At 39.9% G+C, this 22,624-nt stretch overlaps 1 protein-coding gene across 4 annotated transcripts in view; it reads right to left on the reverse strand.

The window, feature by feature from the left end:
* The window catches only part of aipl1 (aryl hydrocarbon receptor interacting protein-like 1), a 28,943-nt gene extending 9,979 nt beyond the window's left edge, over positions 1-18,964 (reverse strand). For 2 of the 4 annotated variants that reach the window (XM_043221988.1, XM_043221985.1), the window contains exons 1-7: positions 18,056-18,941; positions 17,033-17,131; positions 14,271-14,480; positions 2,442-7,860; positions 2,199-2,288; positions 1,101-1,143; positions 141-260 (exon numbers count right to left, since the gene is read on the reverse strand). The gene's annotated coding sequence lies outside the window, so the exon portion shown is untranslated. Of the gene's footprint in view, positions 1-140; positions 261-1,100; positions 1,144-2,198; positions 2,289-2,441; positions 7,861-14,270; positions 14,481-14,677; positions 15,387-15,518; positions 15,626-17,032; positions 17,132-18,055 lie in introns of all 4 variants that reach the window. The other 2 variants (XM_043221987.1, XM_043221989.1) reach the window with 2 other exon arrangements.
* Positions 18,965-22,624: the final 3,660 nt, after the last annotated feature.

Genomic DNA, 22,624 nt, shown 5'->3' on the forward strand with positions numbered 1-22,624 from the left:
AGTTTCTCAAAAATGCATGCTGTACATTCCTGTGCCCCAGTGGCAATGTTCCTGTCAGATATAGGTCTTCACAGGTGAACAAAGGCATGTATGCTTGTCATGGTTGACAGGAAAGGCTATAAATAAACCTAAATACTTACATCTCAAGGACATCAGGGTGTGGATGCAAGCGAAGGTCTCCGGTGAGAACATCTTAGACTGCAGCAGACCCACCCAAACGCACTCACTGACCTCCCCTGAATCAAACGCAAACCTCTCCACTGGAAAAATGGGTCAATTAGCCACAAGAAAGAGAAAGAGCGTGAGAGAGTTTGAAGGAGCGTGCGTGTGGGAATGCCAGAGCATTTTAGAAAATGAAGAAAAGCATTGTTGCAATCTATTATTTAATAGCTGCTTTGGTTATAGCAAAATCTAACGTGCATTTGCAAACAGCTATCAACAATTTCTTCAAATATGCAAGTCCGTGCTCATTTTGGCTCTAAAGTTTGGGTGTACAATTGTATTTGTAACAGTTAGCTAACATTCACAGCCAGTTATACAACAGTTAGTTGCATCGTTGAGTTTGATTGGCTGAGCTGTCTATGTTCTAGACAGATTGTCAGAGACTCTGCCCCATTTTGGAGGTTCTGCCCATTTTTGGAGTTCCCATCCCATTTTGGAGATCTCTGGTCTGCACTTATACCTACTTGGAGAAGTGACTAAACCGAAGCTGGTAGGTCACACGACAGTGGCAATATGACAATAAAATTCATACAATACATAATGATATAATGTAGAATATATATATATATATATATATTAGAATATATTTTTAACTGTTCTGAAGTAATTACTATAACTTAAAAAGTACCTACTCTGAGTCATGCAGGAACACAAAACTAGTGGTGTGCTTTCGAGGAACTACTTTGTGGAATCAATTGTTTTAAACAGTAGTTTGCAGGGGATATTAAACTGCCAAAGTCATGAACTTTGTTACATAATCAACTGTTTCAAAACATTTTAAAATTTAACTGGGGTGAACTTTGTAAACTTGTAATATTGAGTTCACTGAGATCACCCCATTAGTGGTCAACCATTGAACCAGCGTCTATGGTTTTTACCTGATCTTGGGTCAGTTTTATCAATTTGCAGACATTTGTATACCTAAAAGGAAGAGAAGTAGTATCAGTAGTTTTACTGTCCAAGCTCTCCTTAAAAACAAACAAAGCAAGCCCTGAAAATTTAGAATAATTACAAATACATATCATACATACATTTCTTATTTTCTTAATTCAAGTTACATTTAATATATTATAGTATAAAAATTTTTTGCGTGTGCCATTTACATTTTTGACCAGCAGGCGTCAGCGGCATATGAACGTTCGGGTACTTCATGAGTGAATCATTTTACAAAGCAGCTGGTTCAGTGGATTCGAAACTTCGAAAATGTTTTTTCTACCATCACTACACAAAACGTGTTGTCTTTAAGAGTGAGCCACTGAATCATTTAAATCAACCTATTTGTTTATTAACACTGATTCATTCATGAAATTTGATTGTACTTTTTTTGTTCCTCGGAAAGCAACACTCTCTTGTTCCGAACATTTTTTGGCTCGTTATTGAAACACACATACACAAAATAACTGGCATTATTATTACCAACTGTTGTACCACAGCAGTATCTTGCCTCATATGTTATTGCTTAAATATCTTTCCTTTCCTAAATGCAGGGTTTGACAGGCCTCAGCCCGTTGAGACAGATCAGCTGAGAGCAACAATGAGCCAGTGTGGGAAACTTCTTCCTTTTTCATTAAACAATAGCACTAGGCCCCATGCCATGCTGCTGTTGGATGTCATGTCACCTTGTTCACAGGGACACACTGTACTCCTGACGAGGAAACAGGAACTACATACATTCCTCAAACCGCGCTGCTGCAGAACAGCTCTATATTTATTGCCTCTGTGTGTCAATGACGTGGTGGAATGAGATATTTCAACTATCCCACAAGAGTATTATTGTACATACACAATTGTATTTGAAATGTCATTTTCAATGTGTTACATTGTATTTTATGGTGTCCTTGTTACGGTGTAATTATATATTTAAGTACTGAGTATTATTAATTATTACTCGTTCATTTGGGTTCGGGTTACTTGCATGTAATTATGCATAAGAGATAGTTTACCCGAAAATTACAATTCTGTCATTAATTACTCACCCACATGTCATTCCAAACCTGGGAGACCTTTGAACATCTTCTAAACACAAATTAAGGTAGCTCTCTGACCCTCCATAGACAGCAACCCAACTGAGATGTTCCCAGGTCCAGAAACATAGCAAGAACATCAGTAAAATGGTCCATGTGACATCAGGGGTTTAACCATAATTTTAAAAAAGCTATGAAAAACTACATTATGTGCACAAAGAAAAAAAATAACAACTTTATTCAATAATTCTTCACCTCATCATTCTGTCTGCCACGGTGAGATAAAATTGAAGATTGTCATGTGCTTGCTTACACCACGAAGGCCCCCAACACTCCATGATTTTTGTGTCTCCTTAATCAAACACACCTGATTCAGGTAATCATCATTAGTAGAGACTCCAAGACCTGAAATGGGTGTGTTAGACAAAGGTTTGGGGGAGGGCCTCCAGGAACATGGTTGGAACATGGCTGCTGCTTACATTGAATGGAGATCTTTGGGTGAAATATTCCTTTAAGTGTTATTGTAATAGTAAGTTATAGAAAACGCTTTAAAATAAAGTATTACCATATTTTCACATTTTAATATATTGCTTATATAAACAAAATAGTTAAATACAAACAGACTAAACAAAGGCTAAATACAAAGGTGTAGACCTAAGTCTAAAAAGAGGATTACTATTGTCAGGTCATCCTGTTCACCCCAAAACAATGCAACGTTTTGTCACCTGGCAAGACTGTTCATCTCCTTCAGACGAGATAAGGCCTGACAGACCAGTGACCGAGAACTTCACACGATGAGGTCAGAGAATTAAATCAAATGTATGCATGTACAGTATCATTAATATTCAAGTAACTTCGTATCAGAACAAATGGGAAGTAGTAATAGAGATATAAAAAAGACAGAGTTCAATAGTGAGGGAGGGAGAGGGAGAGCGTTGAGGGAGACAAACGCAGAGGCATCATGTCCCTTTAATGAGATTGTCTAGCCCGTGTAGTTCTCCTGGTCAGACTTTCCATGGAATTACATAACCAGCCTTAAACAGAGAAGGGAATCATCGTCTGGTGGACAGGTCCTGTGATGACGTCACTGCTGGGATTAAGCACGAAGGTACAGAGATGACAGATTTAATGATTTGCAACAAATTTTAACTGCTTGCTTTTTTCCCTACATTTTTGTTCTTCCTGTTCTCCTTTAATCAATTTTTCACCTTTTCGTTCTCGGATTTTCTTAGTAGGGTCTCTCCCCTGGCTATTTCTGGATCCATCGGCTGCATGCTGCTATATGTATCACACTGCTTCATTTAACCGGGAGGCCGGTTTCTTACTCATACATTGGTGGGTGTGCTTATGCTCTGAGTCATCAGGCCCTCAGACACCCTGCATATGGGATTTTCCAGCAGCATCTAATGAATTCACCAGACTGTGGGGAGCGGCTCTAATCACAGGGCCTGAACATGGACCTGCTAAGAGGGCCGCTTGTTTTAGAGCAGGAGTGGAAGCCCCTACAAACGCCCCCATTTACAAGAAAGGTGAGGTTGGAGTGCTCAAATATGCATATATTTGTGTCAAATTTTTAAAGGGATAGTTCACCCAAACCATTGTTCATCTTTGGAACACAAATGAAGATATTTTTGATTAAATCCGAGAACTCTCTGACTCTGCATAGACAGCAAGGGTGCTACTATGACCAGGGCACGGAAACATAGTAAGGACACGAGTTAAAATAGTCCACGTGACATCAGTGTAATTTTATTAGAGGAATTTTACTTAATTCAAGTAGGAATTTAAACAGACCACTTGTACTTTTACTTGATCGAATTCTGAAGAAAAACAGTGCTTTTTACTCCTTACAATTTTATTTAAAAAAAAATTATAAAAATCTTAAATCTTAAAATCTTAATAATTACATGATTTTCCTATTGATTCATATAATTAGTCACAAATCATTATTTATGAATATTTGCTAAGAAAAAGCCCAAATAATTATCGTTTTAGACAGTGACAAACAACACAAAAAATTGGCTCTGCTCATCAGTTCAACCCATTCTTGGGTCCTGTTTGGAATATGTTTCTAGCCTCTGCATCACAATGTTATTAAAAATGTGAAAGTTCACCAAAAAGTTAAGATTCTTATGTCATCACAAACTTTCTTTCTTCAGATTTTTAGTCTGTATAATGCCAGGGGACATGTAATTTTCATGCATACACTGATTCATTAACAGGGCTTGTATGACTTAATGTCATATTATTAATGTCAGAAAAAAAAATTGTTTTTTTACTTTAACTCAAGTATGTTGATTGAGTGAGATTTTTACTTTGTAGAGAGTAAATTTTTTTTTGTGTTTTTTACACCTCTGGATGCCACGAGAATAATTTTCACGAGCAAAGAAACTAACAAGAGGGTGACTAATTGTAGATGTAATTTTTATTTTTTAATAATAACATCAAAAAAAAAAACTTTCCTACTAAAACATACTTGGATGACTCATACATGGGTGATACACACACACACACACACGCATGCTTTATATAGATACATCGACGAGAAGTAAAGGAGGAGTCAGGTACGTCAGCTCTGATTTAAACAAATGAGAAACATTTAGACGCTGGAAATCTGGGCCAAAGGCCATTCCCGCAGTGAGTGTCAATGACATGAGCTGCAAAAATCAGGTGGGATGCGGATATAAAAATATGGAGCCCTGTAGTGTACATGCTGTAAATGAGAATGACAGCCTTATATTCCATGTGACTCTTTCTGGTTTTCTTCCTGCCTATAAGACCAAGCAGTCACCATGAATCACCCTCAGTCTCTTGAGGCCATTGTATGGTACTGAATTACACATTGTGCCGCTTGCCAGTCAGACGGGTTACATGACACCCGCTGTGCAACAGGCAGACTGTGGTACATTGACCCGGTAAAAGGAAAAAGGCACCGGCGTGCCACATGCCTTAGGGCAAAGGTCAGGCAGGATTGCGGGATGCTGGAACAGTGTTGCGACACGGATGTTTCGTCAGGTGAATGATCTGCTTGCCTGGAACTCTGGTAATCTGGTTAAGCAGCTTTAACCCTGCGGACGGGGGGAATTTAGAGGAGTTGTAAAACCCCTTTGCACCAAGTCTGGATATGTTCTTTCTCACTTTTGTTCAAGCAGTCCATGTGGAGATAAATGTTTCATCAGTCCACCCAAATGGACTTCTGTTTCATGAACAGATTTTGTGTGAATGAGTGTGGAACATGGCGTGTGAAACATGCTGTACCAATGAATCTTAAATTCCTATGTTTGTTCCAATTTAAATTGAATTAAAGTCCGAACAAGTTGTTCCAGATGCATCTGCTTACCCTTTGTGAAAAAACATAAGACCAAACAAAAAAGATGACTGTAAAGGCCTCATTTATGAAACACACAAACGATTGGACTTGATCCAAAATTCCAATAATTTGATACTGACAAACTAGATTTTCTGAAAATAATGATAGTGCTAATAGAATATGCCTGAACGTGTACAGAAACCAGGCCATGTTTGTTTGTTTTGTGCATAGAGACATTTATAAGGATGTTTAGGTTTCATTTAAAAACATCTTTTTGAATGCAAAACCATCCGTTTTACAGTACATGAGCTTTCGCCCCCATGTTTAAACATTACCTAAAGTGTCTAAGGTACGCTGAAGATCCCTGGCGGATGATCTGAGCACCCTGTACCCTGGTGCAAAGTAACTGTGAAGTATCTGACCTTTGCCATTTGGGATTATTTTGCACTTGTGGGGCCCTTTCAAGCTCAACCTTAATTAAACAAAAAGGGCTCTGTGACCCATCTCACATTCAAGGAATGTTCACAAACACAAGTTGTCCTTAAAAAAAAAAAAAAAAAAAAAAAAATTCAACTAGTTCAACAAAAAAAAAAAACCCTATCAAAAATAAACAGCATTGACATCTAGTAAGTCTATGGGTAAACACAGCGTGCAACATTTTGCCCCATTGGCCTGTTCTTCAAAAGAATGCTTTGAAAGGCATGATTCAATGCAAAATAATTCACTAAATAAATCTATTTTGATTTAAGAGCATTTTGTTCAATCAATACCACTGTAAAAAAAAGACATTTGAAAAAGATATTACTAAATATAAGGCCATCAGTCTAGCCATGAAACAATGAAAAAAATATGAAAAAAGTCAAGTCTAACTATAACGTACTACACTAAACTGAATCCTGACCTTGTAAAGTTTTAAATTAAAAAAAGAAAAGCTAGAAATTATTTTTTAAAAATAAAAATCCCATTTAATTTGAAATAGGAGTAAATAAGGCGAGTCTTCTCCAAAGCCATTTTTAAATTTTTATTTGAGCATAACATCATTCAATCACATTTGTCCATATTGCAAGTTATTTAGACTTTCATAGTACTCTAATCTAAATGTAGGTGTTAACCCTTAGCACTTGGCCCTAAAGAGGGTTAAAGCAGGAGTAGCACACTGTACTATCTAGAGCCCAAGTGCACCTGAAACACAGACAGGCCGAGCTTCTTTAAGAGCAGCTGAGACAACGACCCTCAACAATCTTTTAATGCACTTGTGGAGATTTGACATTAGAGTAGAGCGGATCACGTAGGCGATCTTCGCCCATGACCTGAAGAAACCTTTTGTGAGGAGGTAAGAACTAAAGGTACGGTTACATGTGCAAAACTGACCTGATTGAGAGCTCGGGGAGAGAGCGGCATGATCTTGTACACGTTTGAAGGGAGAGGAACGGAGAGCATATTTAAAGGCACGCGGCATCTGGTTCTGCTAAATGCCTAGAATATTCTCAGTTTTCATCTGGCTGGGAGGATTTAGAGGGACGTATTTTCATATCCTGTTTTCTGTGCTGAAGAAGTCAGCCTTGAGGAGTTTACGGCTTGCGTAAGGTCAGTTGGCGTGACGGGAATGTGTGCATAGGCCGTTTTGTGAGTGTGACCAAGGTTATATGCTTACATAGTGCGCACAAGCTCATAAAAATCATATTTACGCCATAGAACTGCCTCGAAAGGGAAAGAGGAAGTTACGCTTTGCAGACTTTCATCAGCTGTTCCCTGGAGGATCTCTGCGACTTTCAACACACAAACACGTCAAAGCCTGGGCATGCCTCCAGAATGCACGGAAACATCTATAAGAACACTACTTTCAGTAGTACTTAATGTTTCCACCCACTAAATGTCAGGTCCACCATTTGCTACAGCAGAAGAGGAAGATGGCCACCTCTGTCAGCTCAGTTGAGAGCACAGAATGCCACTCCCGTACTGCTCCACACCCAAATAAGGGCAAGGGACCCTCACCAGGCCAGGAATGTGGCTGAGTCAGCATGGACCCCGTACGGTAGCTTTTGTTTATGCCTGAGAAGAACGACCAGCCAAGCTCAGACAGCTCACGTGAGCAGGCTGCTGGAGGGAAAGACAAAAATGGGATCCGATTGGTTGAGACGGGCTCATCGACCGTCTGGAATGATGCCGTTACCTCTGCATCGCCATCTCTGTGCTGATGTGCCGGGAAAGAGACGACCACAACAGTTCTTCAGCTGGCAGCTTTAGCTGGTACACAAGGACATAAAGCTTGCCAGTGAAGAACTGCTGCAGGTCAGCCAGTGGCCTTCCCGGAGTCTCTTCCCGATAAGCCACAGAAAATGTGGGAACAGGGTGTGGCAGGATCTGCAGAGGCAAAGAAATAAAGGGATGTTTATTTCTGATGTTTGAGAAGAAATAAGATGGACAATAAAAATAAAAAAGCAAAACGAAGTTCATTATAATTCTTCTTTAAGGTAAAACTAAAAACTAGTTAATCTTCAGGAGTATTGAAACTAATTTTGATACCAAAGAAAAAAAATCAAATACGCTATTGAACAAACTTTCATGAAATTATTGATGGCAATATAACATCATCTATATTTTTAAACATGTAATAAAAAAACAGCTTCTATATTCAACTTTAGGAAACAATTATCTATATTAATATAAACTATATTGATATCTTTTGAACATAATAATATCCATTCATTAAAAATAAATAAATATTTCATACGGTAAGGAAAGAAATAAATGACAAGCATTTAACATAATGCTTATAAGATTATAACAGCAAGAAATAAGATGGACAAGTTAGGTATAGGAGTAAAAAATAAGACAGCATATAATTCTTCTTTAAGAGTTTTAACAATTGAAAATTTTTCCTCATTTTCACTGCCACAGCCAAGCCAACGAGAAAGAGACAGGGAGAGAGGAAGAGTGGCGGTCTAGTCATGTGCTCTTTGCCCCTGAGGTATTGCAGGCCTGCTACTGCTTCAGCATTCATTCACTCAGATCAACTTCTGCCTTTAATTGAGTACAGATAGATCCGCTGCCTGTGCACAGGACCAAAGTGTTTGATCATGCTCAAACCGTACTGCAGGGAGACCATCCACCACTCACACCGCATTAAAAGTCTCTCTTTATCCAATTGACTTAAAGGTTTAGTTTCATTTTCAAACACGTCTGCTTCATTTAACCAAAGAATCTCTTGTATGCAGCCAAAAATCAGGCCATTCATTCTTCTCTCAGGGAAGCTCATGAAGTATGGTTTCATTTCCTTTCTGACTTTTTTTCTCTCACAGACAGGCAGTCTCTGGGCCTCACTCTCCCATTGATCTTGCACAGCGCTAAAGGAGGCTATAAAACTCTGTGCTTTTGCTGCAGTTCAAGGACGAGTGCTGGATGGGTACGGCCTCATGAACTCACTGACCACACTGAACCATGGAAAAAGGTCCAGTTTGCAAAGCACCGACTGGCCCTAGACTGGTACTCCCACACACAGTTCAGCTTTGCTCCCTTGGCCTCTTGCGCGCACACATACACACACACACACACACGGACGTTCTCACCCACAACTCGGAAATGCCAACTCCTGCCAAACAGCACGGATGATCTGCCCATACTCATTGAGCTGCTCGATAGAGAAACAAACGCAGTTGAGTGAGAAAGACTGCGTTCACGCTGCAGAAGTATGGTTAGGTTTTACAAATTCATTTCAGACACCCAGGTAGACAACATTTCAAAACTTCCAATTACATTCCATATAGAAATAAAATGATATATTAAAATATATTGAAAACACTAGGCTATTTTGTCCAAATACACTAACCTGAAGACAATAAATTGTTTTACTGTAAATGCTACAAATGACTTCACAACATTACAATGTTAAGAAATAAAAATATGGAAATTGATTCAGAGATTTTGTTTTAGCAGAATTATTAAATTATTAGTGTCTTAACTTTAAGTGAGCGTTAGATATTTGCAAATGCAAATCTAAAATAAATAACCCTAAATATCTACTATCGGCTAATATGAATACTGTCAAACAATCAATAGTCTGTATATATAACACGCGTGTGAAGAAAAAAAAAAAAAGAGTTTGAACAAAGCCAAAAGAAGCGATGGAGGCTCACTGCACCTATTCTGTTTTCAGTGACGGAAATCACATTCGGTTGCAGCTTCCCCCTTCCGCTGGGTCTTAAGCCTGTTGTTATCAGACACCGGGGCGGTTGAATCGTCCTTTGTCTGAAGGCGGAGATAAGATCCTTCTATGTCCAGGACATTGCAGGCAGGGAGGGCCGTCAGCTTCAGTTACAAGACTTATGCACAATCACACACCACTGTCCGCTATCACACTATAATGTGCTCTCTAAAGTCGTGACACCCATGGATTTAACCCCACAAAATGGGCGGCACAGACAAAACGGAGCTGGATAACATGCAGTTATGGAAAAGCCAGACACTTCTCTCCAACCCACTCCCAGGAAAAAAAGATGTGTATTTTCACTGGTCCTTCACGCAGTCTTTGATGTCCCCACCCAGTCAAGACGCTCAGAGAGCCACAGGCTAACAAGTGGTCAGCACCGGACACAATGGAGCATGTTTAAACTCTTGCTGTCTCTCACACACACACACACACACACACACACACACACACACAATGACTCACCGACATATACAAACACACAATGCCTACAAATCCTGTCGCACAGAACACAGTGTTCCCAAGGAGTGATTTATTGTAAAGCCGTGGAAGCTTCCCAAACAATTACAGTCAGGCTGCTCCGTAAGGCAATGGGAAATGGTGAAGTATGTGCCCTTCTCTCGCTCTCTGCAGCGTCTGCTCACATTTTCCTCCCTATAGCCCTTTCTACCTCTTTCAAATGAACCAATTAATCAATAGCCCACAGACAGCTCAAGATGGAAGGTTGGGCGGTGGCAAAAAGCAACGTTATACCTCCATTTCTAGTGCCCCTTACTGAACCCAAACTGTTGCATCAGCTGTCTAGCGATGGCAACCAAGACTGACAGCTTGCTCAGATCACAGGAAGCACAGAACAGCTTGAGCAGCAGGTGAAATATAAAAGGTACACTTCAATCCAATTGGCACACACTGCAGTTTAGGGTCAAATGGGCTTGCCCAACATCTGGAAGACAGTGGGAAGGGGTCACAAGTCAGATTTTTCAAAGCAAGCACTGTTACACCCTCTGTCTAAACAGATACACGTTCACCTACTTGATTTAGCCATTAGTCATTGCGGTCTTCAACACCCACATAAATTGTTACCAAAATGAGCTACGGATCAATGCATTAGTCATTCCCTTCAGCTTCCAGATGAATAATCAGGAAGTGACCAAATGGGGTGGGTGAAGAAGGGCAATCTTTAATTAAAGTGAAATCCTACATTTATCTGAACAGAAGCAGCTCAAGGTCAATTCTGAGCCGAGATAATGATTATTAAGGGAAACCAGCTTTGAAAGGTGCAAGCTCTCTGTTCATCAGAGACGAGGCCAACGGTGGAGATGTTACATTCCTGTCATGCTTGTCCCATCAAGCAGAGGCTCTCACAGGGAGTACAGTAGAGAAAATGAGAGGAGAGAGAGAGAGAGAGAGAGAGAGAGAACCACACCCAGTGGTTGAAAGTCTCTTGTCTTTCTGCTACTGTGGAAAAATGCGAGGTTGGAACCATAAACTGGCAGAATGCAGTAAGAATCTCTGGAAGGAAACCGCTAAGTCCCTAAGGGATATAAGAATCCATTTTAGTTATGAAATGCCACATGACACAGCATGCAAGCAGATCATCTGCATGTGAGGGAAAAAAACGAAAGTTTCTTTACAACCGGAAGTCGGTGGCTGCAGAACTTTTGAAATGAATGCCTCCACAAACACACCACATTTTAACAGATTCCAGCCTGCCATGTGAAGCCACTTTCTAAGACTTTTTGAAAGAGAGAACTCCAGAGTTTCCATCTGGTCCTAATGTCTAAGGTCCAAAGCTGTTTTTATGTGACTTTAGGGCAGATTCCTGAGCTCGTCCCATCCAGTCCACTCACACATTACCCATTCTTCTCCGTGTCACGCAGCTCTTGTGCATTATTCACCAGCCTTTACATATGCACAGAGTGGAATGACCACTTGCATTTCGGCTCCATCCTTAATCATGCATCGTTGTGCCTGCATCAAGCCCTTTGAAGAGGCCAGGCAATCACCGTTCCAACAGCGATGCTTCAAATGCTGAGGCGGCTCCAGTAATTCTGCCATGAATCACGGCATGAGTCAACCGGAGGGCAGGCAACAGTGAAAAATGGAGAAGTGCAGACATTGAGAAATGGATGCCATTCACTAATGCACAGATGAAAAGACTAAAAAAAAAAAATAAAAAAAACAGCAGATGCCAGGAAGGGGAAGAGATCGGAATGAACCGTTATAGAGAAAAACGCACCTGTACCCAAAAGGCTTTTTGATGACGTTTGTTTGTTTGTGAAGTCAACGAGGTAAACAGGAAGACTTACCAAGGGCTCGTCCGGGACACAGACGTCACGCATACATCCTGCTCCTCCTCTCAATTCCCAGACTTTGTCTTGGGGCAAGCATGCTCACCCTCCCGACCTAAAATTGATGAAGTGTGCATGGCAGTGCTTGCGCGTACAGGGCAAGACACATGAAAGTCTATATTTAGTTCAGATGAACACAAATCTACACGTCACGGCCAAGTCACGGCCACAGAAAGTCTAAAGCGCTCAAGGAAGGTAATCTTCGCCTTAATCTGAAATGTCTAGCCAAAGCCTGAGCTTATGCAGGACAATTCATCCGCGGAGCCCCAAAAGAAAAGGGGTGTGGCACATTTAAGAGTGCATTTGCATGCAGCAGACCCACCCTGTCACCGCTTCCCCAGAACGAAGATGACGTTGTGCAAGGGCTCAGAAACTAATGAGAGCCGCCTGCTTTTTGTGACATCCAAGAAGGACCACTCTAAACTGCTACTCAACTTCCTCCAGACACTTGACAAACAGAAAAACATGCAGGCAAAACAGTTTGATATAAAAGAGGAAATTCCAGCTGGGTTATACAATGGAAATGTCTGTGGGGCAACGCGGAAGCAGCAAAGCCATTTCAGGAATTCATGTAATCTCCCGCTAATATCAGGACTGAGGGGTGGGGTTTCTAAAAATCTCAAACAAGAGCTTCAGAAGCCCACATGTAGCCAGAGGAAGTGGTCCGAGCCTTTAAGAGTGCGATGAGCATCCCACACATATTCACATTGCAGTTCACGACTGGAGCATGCTTCAACAACACGAAAATGAACGGCACATGCATATGTAAACTGCAATGACTGCAACATGCTGCAGGGTACTGCCTTGAGAAAAATAGGGAAGTTTGGATCTTGGAGGTAACTGTGCTTTCTTTAGCCTTTTCTTCTGAATAGCAGATTGCAGCACTGAAGAATGCAGAACATCTGGCCAAGATTAAAAACGAGGCTTCAGCTTCTTCTCGTTATTTTGTGAAACACAGCTTGTGGCAAAGCCAAATACCCATTTAAACCCTGTTCCGTGAACTTGATGAATCAGGTTCAGTTAAAAAAGGGAAAAAAAACGAATGAGATGTGGCATATCATTGCTTAAGGATAGCTACAACCCTGCTGCTTGTAAGCGTGTGCGCATGAGTACATAGCTTTAGCGAGTCCAGGCCTCCTCCCTGCTCCTCTCCGATGCGGTTACACTGGACTACATTCTACACAGGAACATTCTGTATTAGCAGCACTCGCAAAAGGAAGCTGATGGCAGCTGGTAAACCATGAATAAGCAGTAACTCAAATGAAGCTTCTTTTATAATGTTGGTTGTTGTAATGACAAAGCATTGCCTGTTCTCCCCCACCCCACTCGCCGAACTCTGAATCATAGCTCGCAATGTTAGCATTGATCAGAGCGGCAGCTGCCTCTCCCAGCACAGCAAAGGAAGCAAAAGCTTTGATTTGACTCAATCATGCTTTTAATGCTGTGCCATGGGTAAATCAGACTGAATGAGAATGTCTCAGTTCAAATTCATGTAAAACAACGAAAAATATACAATAGGATGCAACACAGCGAATGACTCAGCCAAAATGACTTACTGACTGAGTGCAACTGATTTGCCAAGACTCTATATAGACATAAAAACACTACCATTTCTTTGTTTAGGGTTATTGAGATGTTTATGAAAAAACTCTTATGCTCACCAAGGCTGCACACATTTTAACAAACATACAGTAAAAAAAAAACAATGATACTGAAATATTTCCATTTCAGTAATACATTTTGAAATGTCATTTATAACGCAATTTTCAGCAGTCAAATACAGCCTTTAGTGGTCATTCAGAAATCAAACTAATATGCTGATATGTAGCTCAAGAAACATTACTTACAGCTAATAAATATTTTTGAACATTTATTTTGTAAAATTATGTCTTTACGGTCACATTTGGTCAATTTAATGGATCCTTGCTTTATTAGATAGTAATTTCTTTCAAATCTTAGAGCTGTATATTACATAGATAATATGTTTTATATGTAAAAAAAAAGTAAATAGCAAAAATATATATATATATATATATATATATATATATATATATATATATATATATATATATATATATATATATATATATATGTGAAAAAACCTAAAGCCCGTCTAATGATAAAGGACTAATTATTTCCTTAGGAAACACTGATGGAATTATACTCAACAGGTTCATTCCTGCAGCTTGCCCTCCCGCCCTCTCTCTGTCTCTCACCCTTTCCATTGCGCTTTTTGCAGTTCTTTCCGTTGGTCAAGTCTCTGTGCCATGCATTCTTGGGATGCCTGGTACATATGGTATAAATTCCATTCTGTCTGCAGAGGCCCTCCATGCTGTCTGAGATACGGCGTTCTGGAATGACTCCACCCTCCCACAGAGCTGGGCCAGCTCACACTCTGTACAGCCGAGGTGAACTAGCTTGGCTGCCTTAAAAGAGAGAAAGAGACAGAGAAATAGCCCACAAGTGAAATCAACAGGTTTTAAACAAACCCGATTTCCCCTGTATAGGATGAATGAGCTCGTTATTTAGAGTTCGAGGCATCGTATGTGTGCGCCGCCTTGTATGTCGAGGACAGAAATTCAATGAAGAACAATAGCACAAAACCCCAAACTGGGTCACTTACATGGCTGTGTAGAGCACAAAGCCTGCAGCCCATTTAATCAAAGGGAGATTATACAGGTCCCTCAGGGTAGACAGCAGAAGCAAACTCATTCTAGAAGTCTACAAGTCTCTGACAGTGCCGAATCATCGCAGCGAAAAAGTATTTGAACTGTGTAACGCTACTGGGGATGAAAACGTGGACAGAAGCTCTGCAGGCTGACTTCCTGAAACCTAATGGCACAAACCGCCTGAGTGTCCAGCATTTGGTCCCACAGGACTGCGGGGCTGCACAGACGGGAAGCTCCGCTGTCCTTGAGACAACAGCAGACCTTCTTCTGAAATCCTCCCCTCCCACACTCAAGACAACTACAGCCACCTGCCAAACAGGCAAATCACTGTCACAGCCGAGCTTCATCTGCAAAAAAAAACCCACTCACAGTCTGTGCGGCACGATACCGCACCAATTACGGAGGCAATGGTGGAATGTATGCCAAGACTCCAGAAAAAACACTTAAAAACTCTCAAACCTCCACAAATGAGAGTCTAAAAAAAATGTAAAAAAATCGAAATGTCAAAGAGGCCTGCAGAACAGTGAAAAATGCGTAAGGCTAAGGGTGTGGTTCCAAAATTCTTCATGATATGACATTTCTCCTCGTACTGTATGTCCACGAATGCAATTGTCGGAGTTCCGTGCTATGGTTTGTTTCGTCCACACAGATCTATTCCTGCAGCTCCACGAGGGCCCAACGTTAAAAAGGAAGCAAGAATATGAACTCAGAAAACTTCATCGGTTTACAAAGGCCTCACAGTAAAGCGAACAAATGTCAAAAACTAAACAGAGGAAGCATTTGAACTGCAGATACCTTGAATAGCAATCAAACATCCTCCTTAGTGATTTCTCCATTCAGTTCACGGACTGTCCAGGGAGTTTCAAACTCCTCTGCTATATTTCAGTATCTTTCCAGCCACGCTTGAATGAAGAATAAACTCATTTAGCAGCGAACACAAGTGCAAGACCAGACAATGGGTTCACAAAACAAACATTTCCCTGCAAGAAAAAAAACAAAAACTCCCGCACACCCGCCTTTAGCTGCACTTAAATCAGGAAACAAGAGTTGCTGAATTCATTGCTTTGAAAAGACTGCAAGAAAATTAGACCTATACACACAGATCTGAGATGTCCAACCTTTCGACGGATAGTGATTACCCTGCGCAGGAGAACAGATGTTCCTTTTTCCATGAACTGCACTGTTCTGCTTCTTTAATGAGCTACTTCAATCCGAACTTGCTTATTTAAGTGTATACAAATGACATGTACGTCATTTTACAGCCCTTAATTTATTTGGACATATTGACTTCATTCAGCGTAGACGCCATTTAATTTTTCACAAATGCAAAACAAGGCAGCAAGAGGAAAATTTATAGGCCGTACTGTTTTAAGGTCGTACGTCAAGTTCATAACACATTTTCCAGAGTTTGTCAAGAGACAAACAATGTTGCATCAGCTGAATGATCAAGATAGAGTTACAGAACAACACATTAAACAGACCTCCGTGTAGCCTTGTTTTCATTCAGGAAATATTAAATATGGCATCTACTCTAACTAAGGTGCGTAGACGGAGCATATGGCCACTTAAACGTCTGGAATTTGAATAAAAACATTCATTCTGAATAATTAATTCTTAAGTAAATTCTAAACACAGAAAATATGTATCTGGAATGCAGTTAAAAGTGCATTTCATCTAATTTATTAAAAACCTGACACAAATATGCACATGATATTCCGTCATGTGACAAACTACTTAATCAGCTCTCTGTTCATGAGAAACATAAAATCAAGAAAAAAGATGTTCTTAAGATAACATAAAAAAAAAGCTAATTCGGGTAATTATGTACTGAAGATTAAAGTGACTAATAAAGGAAAATCTGGTTTTAACATGTCATAACCTCAGCCATTAGCTTAATTCTGGGAAGGCTGATAGGTAACGATATGGCACGTCATGGCTTAAAATGTTTCTTACTTGAAACAATTACTGGAGCAAGGAAATCCATTAAAACGGTTGCATAAACATGAGTTAAGGATGTTTGTCAACACTTAATTGCTTAATCCCATACACAAATTAAAGAGCAAAAGACATCTGGTGATATTAAGGAACTGATTTGGAAAATACCTTATTTGCTGTATCATTTGATGTTTAATGGCCACAATTACAACACGTTTAACAACCTCTAAACTGTTTTTTTTAATCAAATTTGTTCAAATATCATAATTTTAAGATTCTACAATTTCATTATGAATGATATTTGATATCCGTTCTGACACATCGCCCTCACCACCGGTAAAAGTCACCTCCAACAGTCATATTTCATAACTTACCTTTAGCAGTCAGACGACATTCAGGCGCAAGAAGAAATCCATTTAATGAAACACTGTTGGTATTGGTACGAAACTGATGTCTTCACTCCAGATGTTAGGCTGTGTGTGAAAAGAGAAAAGTGAGATAAAGCAAACACACCACATACGAAAAAGAAAACAAGCAAGCTAAAGGAAAAGAAAAGGCAAAACTCGTATAGTATCGCACCGTACAGGGTGGGGTCTTGAGGAATTTGCCATGCTCTCGCCTCACAGAGACGATGTATACGCGTTATGTCATGGCCAAATCCATGTTTCATATACTACTATCCAAATACCCAAGCTAATATATATTTTTTTTTATCTTCGCTATCTGTCGTATAGCACAATCTCCTGTTGCTCCTGTTATTCGTCTTTTAAACAGACCTAGACTACAAAACTCCGTTTGCGCGTTATCTTAAAGTGACAGTTTACTCAAAAAATGAAAAAGTTGCCCTTTACTAATGTTTATAAAGTTTTATAACTTTCTATCTACTGTCAATGGAAGAGAAATGTGAGGCGTAACAGGAGGGCCGGTCACCATTCACTTTGATTGGATCTTTTTTTATATTCGATAAAAGTGAATGGGGACTACGGCTGTGCGATATCGCTTTCTGTACGAACCATGCAGGTCTAAAACATCATTGAAGGTGGGTAAATGATGGCCATGTATTATTTTTTAGGTTGGTTATCAATTAAAGGCCCATTCCTTGTCGTCTTACTAAAGTTGGAAATAAATATAATGCAACGAAAAGAAAAACCAAGTAAGCAAACTAGAAAAAAAATCAAGAAGGAGAATACGTAAGGCGATATGAGTTTAATATACTGTAACTAAAAGCAGTGTAACGCCCACTGTTATATCAGTTGTCCGTGTTAATTCTCAACACTTCAGTCTGACATATTTAAATTTACTGGTCTTAACAAATCGATATCGGTGCGATATTGAGTTTTTCGACAAACACCTTTGAGCGAAAACTTCTGAATGAGGAATGTCCAACACCTACTTACGTTACTTCACTGGTAGAATTCTCGATTTCTCTCGTCGATCGATTCGTATGTCACAGTGGTAAGCGGTTCGACTCCCAGATACCACATAAAATCGGCGTAACATCCTTTATTTTCGCAATGTTTTATCCCTCACAGTGCCTACAGACTGTCTACAGACGGTCTACTAGCGGACGGCTCACGCCCTGTGCGGCTCAACTCTGAACCGAGCGCTCTCGCGATCTCTTCCGAAGGAATGTAACAGATTCCATTCGTTCTGAAGTGGGTTCACACACTTCCGAAAAGTTAGAACGAATGTTGCAACGGTCATCGAACGATTAGACTCCGTTGTGTAACCGAACGCTTCCTGGATTTAAATAGCTCGCGCGCGTATCGAATCCTCGCGAAAACCGCTAAAACCCTTAAGATTCTATTCGCTCGCAGTTCTGGCGCACAAGGCAGCGCACATACGACGTTTAAAAGCGGGTGGCTCATTGGGAACTCAAGTTCGATTATGACCTGGGTCTTGTCCCGATCCTATTTCCAGTCTCTCTTGGACGTCTTTGATGTATTGCCTTACTCTAAATATAGAAGAATTTAATATAAACTCAATCTACAATTTAAGTAATTCGTCCTTTTGCGGAAAGCCACACCTTAACCTCAAATCACTCCTGACATCAAAGAGCTAAAGCGCGTCTAGCTGAAATACCTAATCCTAACCTGCTCAAGACAACTCAACAGAGTGTTACAGAAATCATTAACAATATAATCGCTCAACTTCAACACGACACCATTAGTCTTACGTCCTAAATTTCACAATCTAGCCCACATATCGCTGCGTCCTGAGTCTCCGCTTCAACTCCCCTCATACCGGCTTCTCTCCTCCCGATCAGCTGGCAGCGCAGTGACGCCAAGAGCAACAGCTGACCAATCAAACACTAACGTCAAAGAACAAAAGGAACGCCCACTTATGACCGATCTTGAATGTCAGGCCTGCGCACCAATGCCATGCTCCGAGTCAGACGGGTGTAAAGCACACTGTCCAATGACGCGACCTCTCTCCGACTGGCTTTTCACGGCTCTTCTAAAGAGCAAATGACTGAGCACCTCTGTAAGAAGGACTGGATAACTGTTTTCAGACTGCTATTAAATCTTACTTCACTTTGATACAATTTAGACTCCTGCGTAATGTCTTTAAAATTTCCACAGACGTTGTTTCACTCTTGTTGTCGAGGCATAACTCAAGCTGTGAGCAAATGCGTTTTAGAAGGTTCGTATTCGTGGCCACATTATTTTCTGTCTTGTTAAAGCCACACTCGGTTATTTTCCTCATTTAAAAAAAGGGCTTTACATAAAGCAATGAATAAAAATGTATTTAAAGAGATTTACATTCACACAATATGAAGCCTTTGGTGTAGCTTTGTAAAAGCTGTTTTAGCTTACAAGGAGGGTCTGCTTCTGGTGGCTGCCATGTTGTGGTCACATGACTAGTGAATGTCCCCTTTATTTCTGTAATTCACCTTAAGGGTATTTGTGGAATTATTTAACGTGGATCAATGCCAGTTCCCACACTGGTATTGATAAATAGAATGAATCAGAATGAATTCGAGTTACACAGGACCGATTACAGTAGTCAGGTAAAAAACTCAGTAAGGAAAAATGTTGCATTTCATTTTCTATAAAAATGATTCCTGAGGTTTCTGGTGAAATTTAAAGCTGACTGCCATTTATGCTATTGCTCATTTTGTGGACGGAAACCTTAATTGGTGGCTTGCTGAATCTAGAGGGATTTTTGAACAAAAATGCAAATTCCTGCCACTGACTGAGAGAAAACCATAGAAAAATACAGGCTTTTATTCTACAATCAGAATGTTAGACCTCGCCGTCCTTTGTTTTTGGCTACAAAAATAGGCCAAATGGAGGAAAAATAAGCAACATTTTGTAGTATGGAATTCAGGAGGAGGATAATTAGTATTATTACCCAAAAGCATCATCAGTAACTTCACTGTATCCTTAGTAAATAATAAACTTGCATGTTTGCTTGTGCGTAACCAAAAGAATGTTGTTTCCTTATGTGCAGCAACTCAGAAATTTAAATGCCATTCCATTCACAATTCTTGTACTCGACAGTCAGGACAAAAAATACTAATAAGTGCATGCATTTTAATGTATTTTATATACCTCATAACTGAGGGCTTCAAGAGTGGGTCTTATATATATATAATAGAGTTAAAGTAGTAGTAAAAGTAGGAAAGACTCAAGGACTTGGTGAAGTTAATGTGTTCAGATCTGATTGGAGACAGTTTGGTTACATATTGAGTAGGAGGTAGTGACATAAACACTTTGACAAAGCAGATTCCTGTCCTGTTCCCACATGGTTAACATTTCCTGAAAATCTATTGATTATTTATATAAACAAAGTGTTAGCAGCTTTGGGAGAGAGGTCATTCCAACTCAGTCACAATATTCCAAATGTAAATGTCATACAAATTTGCTTTATCTCCACAAGTGCTATCTCTGAGACATCCTACATCCTGTTACTTAAGAGACTGCAGACATTAAGTATATCTGGTGTAAGTCCTGGAGGGCACTTTCTCTGCTTGATCCTGATTAGGTCAAATACACTAATGCGAGCTCCGGCCCACTGTCTGGGCATGTTCCTATCTATTAGACACATCACAGTGTTAAGGGACTTAAAAACAAACCTCTTCAATTTAGTTATTAAATGTCATGTTTGTTCCCATGTGACAACATAAACACAATTTAGGAACATGTTATGTTAGGTTTATGGTTAATGTTGCATTAATATACCTGGTGCACAGAAACCGGTCTCTCCTAGGACACATTAATCCAGCTCTTAAATGGATTCCAGGAATCTATCGGCCCACTCCCAGGCAAGTGCCTTCCTGCATGAGTACAGCGATACACGTCCATGATGAGAACATATTATGTAAATGATCTCTTCTTGAAGAGGATCCTGTTTCTCTCAGTGAGGCATCTTTTCTTAATATATAATATCAATGTATAAAATGCAATTTAATACTAGAAAAGTGACATTACTTTTCCTGTGAAAATTTCTTATGTCTATGGTATTTGTGCATCGATCATCCCTGTTCTGTTGTAATAGTACCCATATGATATGCTACCCTTGTATGTATGTATATATATATATATATATATATATATATATATATATATATATATATATATATATATATATATACACACACACACATACATAAGATATGTTTCAAATCACATTTTTTGTACTCTCTTCTTTCATAAAATTCTCAACCTGCTGGCATGACTGTTTTGGTGACGTTGTGCATTCTAGTAGTCAGTATGTGAAAGTATGCAGGTGAATTTTCATCACATGTTTGCTGTAGCACTTCCCATTGGCGTGATTGGCTTTTAGGACGCTTCTCACAGACCTCATGATCAAACAGTTCCACCAACACATCAAATTTGCATTTATTCATCTATAATACTTCAATCAACCGCCATTTAATATTCAATGTATGTTCTCATTTTCTTAAACCTTTTACAATTATTTGCCCGTGTCAGGCTTTTTCTTTGTAACACATCCTAGAGAAAATATAATGCAATGTTTAATTTCATAACTTATCTGGACACCCCAATTTTTGACAGGCCCCTCCCTGTTTATACCGTGAAACAGCACCAAGTAGAATCAGAGTAAAGCCACTGTAACTTTAAGAGCTGCCTTTTGCAAAAGAGAACTGATTAGTGGTCCTGGCAGCCAACCACACAAGCGGCTGTGTGAAGACTCAAGCCAATGAGAAGTCCTGCTGGGCGGAGGTTACAAAACCAGCCTGAACCCAATGACTCAGCACAGGCAAGTGCGTGCGAGATGACACTTAACAGCAATTTAAAGAGCCAGCGCTCACCATGCAAAAGTAGGTAAGGGTAAAATACGCACTCTTGAATCCCAGCAGCTGTTCCCCTCCTTGTGAGCAGGACTGTGAACGTTGTTCGAAGTGACACGGCTGAGGACAAATTTCAGTTTTTGCCCATTTTCTGAAAGGACCACACCTACACACTCATGATAGACGCAGCATGACTCAGCACTGGCCATCATGTCACATAACCGCACATGACTGACAGTGACAGTCATGATGAACGCTGGCTAAACAAAAATAATGGTTTATGATAGAGCCGCACTAAGGCAGAAAGGCCGAACGTGACAATTATGCGTTGCTCAGCGAAATATAAATCTCATGTTTGTTTCACATCGCCATAAATATTCAAACAATCACAGGATAGACATAAAAACTCTCTCATTTTCAGACGAGTGAATATCTGTGGATCTGAGCCACATCCTGGATGCTGTTCTAAACTGGATAGTTGCAACAGCCAGAAAGGCAATACCTCAGTGACAAGGCACTAGCTATATTTACATCATGTGCTGTTAACCTCAGAGTACATACTTCTCAAGCCGACTGCAGGAGTTCTAGAACAGACTCTTTGTTTAAAGGTAGGGCTGGACTTTACAGGTTCCTGATCTCACAGGATGTGAGGAGAATCGTTGGTTGTATGAATAAGACATGCATCTATTATGAAGAGATTATTCATTTA

The sequence above is a fragment of the Puntigrus tetrazona genome, chromosome 21 (assembly GCF_018831695.1).
Source record: "Puntigrus tetrazona isolate hp1 chromosome 21, ASM1883169v1, whole genome shotgun sequence".
In the NCBI taxonomy this organism is placed as follows: Eukaryota; Metazoa; Chordata; class Actinopteri; order Cypriniformes; family Cyprinidae; genus Puntigrus; species Puntigrus tetrazona.